Source organism: Gossypium arboreum, chromosome 3, assembly GCF_025698485.1.
Source record: "Gossypium arboreum isolate Shixiya-1 chromosome 3, ASM2569848v2, whole genome shotgun sequence".
NCBI classification, from domain to species: domain Eukaryota; kingdom Viridiplantae; phylum Streptophyta; class Magnoliopsida; order Malvales; family Malvaceae; genus Gossypium; species Gossypium arboreum.
Genome location: NC_069072.1, coordinates 39,904,999 through 39,916,040, shown reverse-complemented (window position 1 = coordinate 39,916,040; position 11,042 = coordinate 39,904,999). Strand labels below are relative to the sequence as shown.

Genomic DNA, 11,042 nt, shown 5'->3' with positions numbered 1-11,042 from the left:
TACTATTGCTTAAGAATGACTCATGTGCTTCCTTCAGACTCATTTCCTGCAAAGTAGGTTGCACCATATTGTTAGTTTTAGTAGAATGGTTTAAACTATCACCTTCGATTTCTATTGTGTTTCCAGAATTGCGAGCTTGAAGGGTGATTGTTTCGTCTCTCACACGGAGTGTGAGTTCACTTGTGCCAACATCAATAATTGTTTTAGCAGTTTCTAAAAAGGGCCTTCCTAAAATTAAAGGAGTGTTGCTATCCTCCTTTATGTCTAGAACAATGAAGTCAACGGGAAATATAAATTTATCGATTTTAACTAGCACATCTTCAATAATACCCCTAGGAAATCTTATAGTTTTATCTGCTAATTGAATGCTCATCCTAGTCTATTTGGGTTTCCAGAGACCTAATTGTTTGAACATTTTGTAAGGCATGACGTTAATACTAGCCCCTAAATCTGCTAATGCATTATTAACATCTAAACTACCAATTAAGCAAGGAATTGTAAAACTCCCTGGATTTTTAAGTTTTTTGGGTAGTTTATTCTAGAGAATAGCTGAGCAAGCTGCATTTAGCTCCACATGTGATGCCTCATCCATCTTCTGCTTATTTGCTAAAAGCTCCTTTAAAAATTTCATTGCGTTTGGCATCTGTGATAGAGCTTCAATAAACGGTAAGTTAATATGTAATTTTTTTAAGAGTTTAAGAAATTTGCCGAATTTTTCATCTGAGCGGTCTTTCCTTATCGCGTTGGGGTATGGCATACGAGGTTTATATTCGACATTCACCGATTTGTTTTTATTGTGATCTACCTCACCTTAACCTTTGCTTACCACAGTTTCTTACCTCGATTCTGGCCCAGGCTCAACAAATCATTCTTCATCTTGAACGTTAATCGCGTTGAGTTGTTCCCTTGGGTTAGGTTCAGTATTACTTGGCAAGCTCCTTTGTGGTCATTCGGAGATTAGTTTGGAGAGCTGGCCTATCTGAGTTTCGAGCCCTTGGATCGACGCTTGTTGATTTTTAAGTGCTGTCTCGGTGTTCTGGAAACGAGTTTCTGACATCGAGATAAACTTTTGAGCATCTCTTCAAGGTTCGACTTCTTTTCCTGTTGATAGGGTGGCTGCTGGTAGCCCAGAGGTGGTCGCTGATTTCCTTGGATGCCCCACGAGAAATTGGCGTGGTTCCTTCAACCTGCATTGTAAGTGTTACCATATGGATTGTTTTGAGGTCGAGGATTATTACCCATGTAATTTAATTGCTCCTTATCGATGTTGTGGCCATAAGGTTGGTATTCTAAATGGCTTGTTCCACCTCCACTTGCTTCGCACTGCATTACTGGGTGAACTTGTGAAGAACTAAGAAAACCATCAATTTTCTTATTCAAGAGTTCTACCTGATTAGAGAGCATGGTGACTGAATCGACGTTATAAACACCAGCTGTTTTCGTTGGCTTTGTCCTCATGACTTGCCACTGATAGTTATTCAATGACATCTCCTTTATGAACTCATAAGCATCTTCAAGTGTTTTATTATTGATGGTTCCGCCAGCAGCTGCATCAACCATTTGCCGTGTCGAAGGATTTAGGCCATTATGGAATGTTTGAACCTGAAGCCAAAGCGATAACCCAGGGTGAGGGCACCTTCTTAAAAGGTCATTGTATCTTTCTCATTCATCGTAGAGTGTTTCTAAATCCATCTGTACAAAAGAAGAGATATCATTATGTAATTTAGCCGTTTTAGCCGGCGAAAAATATTTTAGTAAAAATTTTTCTATCATTTGTTCCCAAGTAGTAATTGACCCTCGTGGTAACAAGTTCAACCACTGTTTAGCTTTGTTCCTCAATGAGAAAGGGAATAACCGAAGACAAATGACATCGTCAGAAACGCCATTAATTTTAAATGTATCGTATAGTTCCAAAAAGTTTGCTAAGTGAGCGTTGGGATCTTCATCCTGCAAACCATCAAACTGAACAAATTGTTGTATCATTTGAATAGTGTTAGGTTTTAGTTCAAAAGTATTTGCAGCTATAGAAGGTCTAACTATGATCGAGTCAGTTCCTGTTAAAGAAGGTTTAGCATAATCATACATGGTGCGTGGAGTAGGATTTTGATTAACCACAATTGCAGGAGGTAGCTGATTGTCTTGGTTTTCAGCCATCTCTTCGGTTGGGGGTTGAGTATCATCTTTTTGCTCGTTCTCTGTGTATCTTAGGCTTCGCCTTATTTCTCTTTGGTTTCTGTAGACTGTGCGATCGATTTCTTCGTCAAAAAGTAGTGGTCCTAACGGGTTTCTTCTAGTCATAAACTATAAAAACCTTTCAGAAGAAAAAAAAAGAAAATTAGTAAATTAAAATAAAATTAAAAATAAAATTAGATTGCAAGAAAAATAAATGGCTAAAGTAATAAAAATTGAGTGTTCCTAATATTTTAGTTCCCCGGCAACGGCGCCAAAAACTTGATCGCGTGGTTTCGTGATAGGTTTTAAATATTTATAATTAATCGTTCTTAAAACTAACTATTATCGCGATGTAAGCAAGTGTACCTATCGAACAGTAGTATAGTTTTAGAAAGACCGGATTGTCGAACCCAAAGAAACTAAAAGTACTAGTAATGACTGTCTTTTTTATTATTTAGCCTAAGAATAAAGAGGTTTTTGTTTTAACTAACTAATTATCTAAACTAAGAATTCACAGAGAATGGAATTAGGGAATTGCTTTTGGGAAAATCGATTGAATTAAGATAATAACTAAGGAAAAATCCACCTAGACTGTACTTGTTATTCTGGCTCCTAATCGGACGATTTATTCATTTAACTTGTTCCATATAGATCCCTAAGTTATGCTATTATCCCTATTCAAGACTAATAACATCTAATCCATAAATTGAATTATTGAGACCTTTCTCTAATTAACACCCTAGGGTTGCATTAACTCGATCTATGGATCTCGTTATTAGGTTTCACCCTAATCCGGCAAAATCTTGCCACCCTATGTCTAGGCGCGCAATCAACTCCGCTTAATTATGACAAATCTACTCTTAGACAGGGTCTATTCCTCCTCTGAATAAGAGCTTATCTTGAATCAGTATCCTAGGATATCAAAACAAGAATTAAGAACACATAATTAAGAACAAGTTAAATATTTATCATACAATTCAGAAAATAATAATAAGATTCGTCTTAGGTTTCATTCCCCTTAGGTATTTAGGGGTTTTAGTTCATATCTAGATAAGAAAACATCTCAGAATAATAAAGAATACAAAACATAAAGAAAACCCAAAACTCCTGAAGAGGAAATTGAGGAGAGATCTTCAGTCTTGATGGTGAATCTAGCTTCTGAGATGGATCAATCGGCTTTCTTGGAGTAATTCCTTACTCCCTATTCTGTGCCTCCCTTTTCTTCCTCCTCTAGGGTGTATTTATAGGCTTTGGAATGCCTAAAAGCCCTCAAAATTAGCCTTTTCGGAATCGGACTCAACTTAGGCTTGGTAGGGACATGCCCGTGTAACACGCCCGTGTGCGATTACTTCAGGCCGTGCTTGAGCCTGCGAAATTGACATGGCCATGTGCTCTGCCCGTGTGAGGAGGTCCAGGCCGTGTTGATTTCGTACTTTGGCCCATTTTCTCCGATTTTGGCCCGTTTCTCGTTCCTTTCGCTCTCCTATGCTCTCCTAAGTATAAAACATGAAATTAAAACATTAGGAGCATCGAATTCACCAATTCTAATAGGAAATCATCCATAAAATACGTTAAACATGGGGTAAAAATATGTATAAATTACGGTTTATCAAAGGGCTAACCAAACCCTAAATCTATGTGATTTGATTGTCTGAAAATCTATTCTGGATATAATACTATTATGTAAGTCTGGTTGTTATGCTAGATGTATACCTGTTATCTGTATATACGCATGTTGAGCATGGTTAATCTTTATTTCTATATTTGTTTTGGGGAGGGAAATTTGTATATGAGGAGGAAGTATTTTATTCAGTATTAATTGCCTATATTCTGGCAGCTTGGCTGTATATATTCTGATATGTGTCTTAATGGCACAATGTGGTGTATAGGTATGGATGAGTTTTTTTAACCCCACATGGTGTGGTGGGATGGTTGGAGGTGGTGTGTAGAGGTTGGGGGTAGGATTTTGCATATTTGAATCTAAATTTGTTATCTGGGTCTATTATCTGAATCTGTATCTGACTGTGTGCATGACTCTGTAGGTTTCCTTGCTTAAATCTGTTGGGTTACACACTGAGTTTACGAAAATTCACCTTTATTTGTTTGTTCTACTCAGGTAATCCATAGACTTAGACGGATCAGTGTGGCGGATACTCAACGGTGACCATGCAATTGTAAACTGTTTAAAGTTTTTAATTTATTGTTTTATTTACAATTTTGGTTTTATTCTGAGAGTTTGTAATTTCTGGGACTCTCTGGACTTTATGATTTTTTAATTGTTGATTTTTGGTTTGTTAACAATTTGCATGCCTTGATAAATTATTTTATGAAATCAACAATTTTTACGCAAAAGAGATTTTTCTAAAAAAAATACGAATCAGATTTCTAAAATGTATTGGTTTGTTAAGCTTCCGCTGTCAAATAGGTTTTGGAAAATAAACTAGTTAACTAACGTTTTCAAAAATTGATAAAGTATATGAGTTAACTAACCAAAATGATTTTACGTAACTAAACCCATTCTCTATAACTTCTCCAGATTCGACCATAACGTCTAGGCCGGGTTTGGGGTGTTACTACACATGGCAATATTATATTAGTTGTTAGTCCAAAATCTATCAATATTTGACTGATTTGGGTAGAAACCTTAAGAGAGTTTGTAAGGTTAAACTTTATCCTCAAAGGTTGTCAAATTAGTGAATTTGGGAAAATCCTTAGTAGTGAAAAACTATGGTAGTGGAGTAGGCAATTGGGGCCGAACCACTATAAATTCTTATGCTAAAATTTTCTATTCTCGTCCTCTAGCATCAACAAAATTTTAAAAAACCAATTCACCGCCTCTTGATAATTTCAGTTTGATTATTTAAACTAACAATTAGACGATCTCACTGAGTAACATTGTGACAGCCCAAAATTGACCCTAGTCGGGAAGTGGTTTCGGGACCGCTAAACCGAGTCACCGAAATGTTTGAACGTAATATTTATTGTCTAGAATATGTAATTATGAATGTGTGAAAATTTCAGGCTTCGATTTAGCCGATAGCATGTGAATTCAGTTAGTAGGACTTGTGTGACACTTTTGAAAAGTGATAGGCTAATCTATAAGGACCTAATAGTGCATGTAGTCAAAGGGAGGACTTGCATGTCAAATTCCCCTAATAGCTAGTGGCCGCCATGACAAGAGATTATGGGTAAAAACATGTCATAAAACATGTTGGGACAATGGTGTATGTAAGAAAAAATAAAATAGTGAGCATGGGAATTTAATAATGAAAGGAACAAAAAAAAAAGAGAAAAAATGGTCTCATGCATGCCCATTGCAGTGAGTGTGGAGAAAGAAAGAAGAATTTTGTTCATCATTTTCATTTCCTTTGGGCTGAAAATTCTAAGGAAGAAGGAAGGAATTCTTGTTTCATGTTGGTTTGGAAGAGGTTTAGGAGGAGGTTTGGCCATACTTGTACCTAGATTAAGGTAAGTTTGATGTTTTGCCATGAGATTCATGTATATTTTAGTAGTTAGCTTGAGTTCTAACTAGCCATGGTTCAAATCCTTACTATGTCATGGAGATGATATTCGCTAAGGTGAGGTTGTGTTGATATCATTTGCATGCTAAAAGTGAAGCTTTGTAATGGTGCATGTGATGGTGGATTGATGATTATTGAATATTTTCTTTTAGCATTTTGAGTGAGACACTAAGTTCTTTGTTTAACCATGACCAAATTGAAACGGTATGGTGTTGTAGTGTGTTCGGCCATGGTATATCCATAAGTATGATTCATGCATGTTGCATGGTAGGTAAGATATGAGCTTTGGATATGTGTTTATATTTGGATATAAACAACTTGAGATTCAGCCCTTGCACCTACATGAATATAGGTTTGCACATGATGCATTGGTGTGACATATATACTATTTCAAGGTGTATATTTGCTTGTGATGATGTTTCGGTTATGAAGTAAATGAGAGATGTGTATTGAGCTACAATATGTAATGCATTAGTTAGTAAAATGTATGCTGTTTTTTTTTTGTGTGGTATTAAGTATAAAATTGGCCTCAACATAGACATGCATATTCGGCCAAATGAAGTAGATTGGTGTGCATGTATTCGGTTAGAGGCAACCATATTGATGCCTTATCTTGGCTTAGAGATTGACTAAATGGGTAATTAGTGAGGATGGTTGCCGAATATACGAACATACATATGCATGTGTAATTGAATTATGAATGTTTAGCAAGATGGTTAAACTAGTTGATTTATTGATTAAGCTCAAGGAGTTAAAGAAGGAGAATCAAGCAAGGGAAAGACGAAGGTCATCGAGTAGCCGACTTGGACTATTTTACCCAACACAAGGTAAGTCACTAAGCATATATTTTGTATTGATTTGAATAGACATAATGTCTATGTAATTATGCCGAAAGCAATGATGAATTTATATACATGTATGTATGTGGTGATGAAAGTATTGAATGAAAGGAAAAGAGGTGAGATGTATTGAGTTGTTGATTTCGGCACTAAGTGTGCGGGTTTAAAACTTGTACAGCACTAAGTGTGTGAGTTTGATCATATAGCACTAAGTGTGCGAGTTGATTATATAGCACTAAGTGTGCGGACTCACTATATGCTTTTAAATCACTATTGACACTGAGTGTGCGACACTATTGAGTTGATCACAGACAGCGGATCGGGTAAGTGCCTTGAGTTCATGGCTAATAGGCGCTATGTTTATATTTGGGGTTGAGCTTGGTAAGTTTGAACCTATGTGACAATGTAAATTGAAGTCACGTGCATAAGAATTATCGTGGAATGAGTGAAAGGTCATGTAGATGTATGATTGTGACGAAAACAAAATGGTGTGTAGAAATGCTTCAAATATCCTATTGATTAGTATATGGAATGTGAATGTGTAACTTGGTATGTGATTGAATCGAAGGTCTAAGGAACTATGGTATAGTTCGGTTTGAATGGAGTAATTAGCCTCGCTCCATTTTGTTTCCTCTTGCGATAATGTTATTAATGGTTGTTAGTGCATTGCTTATGACTTCTCGAGTTATATACTCATTCGGTGTTTGTTTGTCACCTATTTTAGGTTTCTTGGACTCAACTTTTTGCGTATTCGGGACCGTCATCGAAGTCATCACACCGGCCAACAACTTTTGGTATTTTCTTCGTAGTTGGTCTAGGAGTACATTTCGGCATGTATAGGCTATTATGTTTTGGTTGAACTTGGTATGTAAAATTTTGAATAGCCATGCGAAAATGGCTTATAAATGTTTTGAGCATAATGTTATAATCATTTGGCATGTATATGCTCATTAAGAGGCACGGAAACGTTTGGCAATGACCAGCCATTAGAATGGGTCATCATGATTATATTTTGGACAATATATGAAAAAGGGGTGGTTGAATCATAGAAACTATGTGTTAGAGAAAGTCTACCCTAGAAAGAGATGCTGGCAGCAACAGTGATGTGGATGTGAAAAATCACTAAAAATAGTAGGAATGGAATTAAATAGTGAATAAATTATGTAAATGAACCTTGATGAATCTATTTTCATATGGAAGAAACGAGACGGTCATATGAGTTGTATGTTAAGAGATATTTTGGTTTTCGTGAAACAGGGCCAGAACAGTTTCTGGATTCCCTGTTCTGACTTTGAAAATTCATTATAAATTAACCTGAGATAATTAGGAGTCATACCATATATGTATAAATTCCTCTTTGAGTCTAGTTCCTATAGAAATAAACGGAATCAGTATTGAAGCCCTGCACAGGGAGTTACTCAGGTTGTAAGGCACAAAGGTCAGTGTAGTCGACCCCTGTAACATGGGAGACTTTAACTAATAAACTGTACTAATTGGCTTGACCAAAAATTCTAGAAAAAAATCTGTAGATGGACATATGAGTCTAGTTTCAGGGAAAAATTACAAAACTGATTTTCAAGTTGTAAAACTCAAGTTATAATTTTTGAAGCGACTAGTACACAGATTGGCAGCTTGTCTGGAAAATTCTCAATAAGTGGTTTGAAGTCTGTTAACACCTCGTGTTCGACTCCGGCGACGGTCTCGGGTTCGGGGTGTTACAAACATGCCGTGACTAGTTATCCTTTTTGGTGAAAAAATTTCTAATTATATCGCATGATAATACCTATAATAGGGCCAACCAATTATCATATGATTACAATATGGTTCTTCTTACTTTCAAAAAAACTCCTCAATGAGATCCACATGACAATCTTACTGTGGTGTAGTTAAATTGCCATGACATCACAAGAGACCTTCTCCCATTCAATCTTTTAAAAACATGCAAGCTTTTTAATGTCCGGTTTCAATCATGAATGATCAATATATGCATGACAAGTACATGCAACATTCTTTCCCTAAACTATATGGAACGCTTATCATACACATACATGAACATACATTCGCAGTCAAGTAAATATCATCATTCTATCACATATAAAAGCATAAAATTTAAATGAACTTCATGAGCCAAAGTTTCCATGATTCCATCCTAAAAAAAAGTAAAATTACAAAATTCATCCCAAAGCATACTTTGGGTCTTATATTTCCCACCACAGACTTCTGTTAAGGTACCGATGCACATCATCGTTTTCTACCACAGCCACCCACTGTTGGATTGTTTCGGGCCACGGTTGGACCTCCGTCAACCATCATTGGCCACCACCGACATTGCCGTCGATTATCACTGTTGGCCCACTAGCAACCTCCTGTTGTCGAACCATCATTGTCTTTTTACCGATTTGGCTACGTCGGGTTTGTGTCATTTCCATTAGGCTAGATGTGTCTCTGTTCTCTAGGTTCCATCGAAAAATATAGGTTACATACCAATAAAAGGTACTAACTTGATTAACAATTTTCAAATTTATGTATAAATTAAGTCCAAAAAAGGTTTAGGCAACAAATTCAAACTTCGTATTTTATTTTACCACACAGCAGTTTGAAGCTTACGACAAGATAATTTTCATATATTGTTTCCTCAACGAATAAATGAAACAACAAAGAAGCAATTTGCAGTTATGGTTTTCTTCTTTTGATCAAAGTGACAAACCATTCCAATTTCTTTCAATTTTGAAATTAAGCAAATTGATTCTTTTCAAAAAGATCGAAGCAATTTGATCTTTATCAATTTCAAATGTGTGCAATTAAGAACAATTTGTAACACCCCAAACCCGAGACCATCGCCGGTGTCGGACCCGAGGGTTAACAAACCAAGTTCACATGTTTTTGCCCACCAATTTGACATTTCCAGTCAGGCTGGAAAACTGCGTCACTGTCGCCTTAAAAATCATATCTCGAGTTTCAAAACTCGGAAACTGGTTTCGTAAATTTTCCCTGAATTTAGACTCATATATACATCCATGGATTTATTTCTAGGATTTTTGGTCGGGCCAATTGGTACAGTTTATTAGTTAAAGTTACCCAAGTTACAGGGATCGACTGCTCTGACCTTCGCACGGTATAACTTGAATATCTCTCTGCACAGGGCTTTAATGCTGGTGTCGTTTGTTTCTAATGAAACTAGACTCAAAATGGAATCTGTACATATAAGGTATATCTCCTAATTCTTTTTGGATAATTTATAGTGAATTTTAAAGTTACGACAGGAACCCAGAAAAATTCTGGCCCTGTCTCACAATAGCTTTAATATCTCTTAACCTGTAACTCCTATGACCGTTTCGTTTCTTCCATATGAAAATAGACTCATCAAGGTTCATTTACATAGCTTATTCACTATTTGATTCCATTCCTATGAATTATGGTGATTTTTCACATTCACGCCACTGCAGCTGGCAGCATCTGTTTTAAGGTAGGACTTACCTATTTGGTAGTCTCCATGATTCAACTAATCTTGCCATACATAGGTTCATATATGATCATTTTAACCATGCCAATGGCTGATCATATGACCAACATTCCCATTTCCAAACCATAGCCACATCATGACCCCAAATATATATACATACAACCCACAATAAGTCTAAGTTCATGCTCCCTTTTCGAGCCATTTTCGCATGGCCATACAAACTTACATTACAACGTATTTAACAAACAAGAGGTAGTCCTATACATGCCATCTCAAGTTCAACCAAAATTTATACCAAAATGGAGGCTTGATAGTGTGGATGACTTGACTTCAACGATCCCAAATCCGATTGCCTCGAGCGAAATCTAGAAAACTAAGAGCCAAAGCAACGGGTAAGCATTTTTATGCTTAGTAAGTCTCAAGGAATATAATGAACTATAATTTACAGCAATACATTCACATAGCCAAATGCATCATTTCATTAATACACATTCTTACTTCATACTTCATCATTGTATAAGTTCGCAAAGCATCAATCAATTCAATAACTGAAATTCATTAGTCGATTGAGCGAATGTTGCTCAAACACGCCGACTTTCCAATGCACATATAACGTACCTTATCCTTTGGGCTGTCCGAGTGTACTAATTAAATTCATTTCAGCAACCAACACTCACCTCCAGCCCAAGATTCTTCGAATATAACCGGATATAATCACGTGCACAAATGCCTTCGGTCTTAGCCGGATAGAATAACTTCATACGAATGCCTTGGGCCTTAGCCCGGATATAACCACTAGCACAATTGCCTTCGGTCTTAACCGGATATAATTTCAAGCATAATTGTCTTCGGCTTAGCCCGGATATCATTCAATTTCTCATGCACACATACATCAATAATCATTGGACATACATATTTCATTTTCGTTACTAAGGCTCAAACACAATTAATATCATTAGCATATTCGCCGGGACTTAGCCCGGGTGGAATTCAAATACTCATACACACATAATCAATAATCATACACATCCATATTTCATCTCACAT

The 11,042-nt window shown here is 36.5% G+C and overlaps 1 non-coding gene across 1 annotated transcript; it reads left to right on the top strand.

The window, feature by feature from the left end:
- The first annotated feature begins 1,618 nt into the window (after positions 1–1,618).
- Positions 1,619–1,724, top strand: LOC128290884 (small nucleolar RNA R71). Its single transcript, XR_008280664.1, has one exon. It is a non-coding gene; the product is annotated as a small nucleolar RNA R71 (small nucleolar RNA).
- The last annotated feature ends 9,318 nt before the right edge of the window (positions 1,725–11,042 follow it).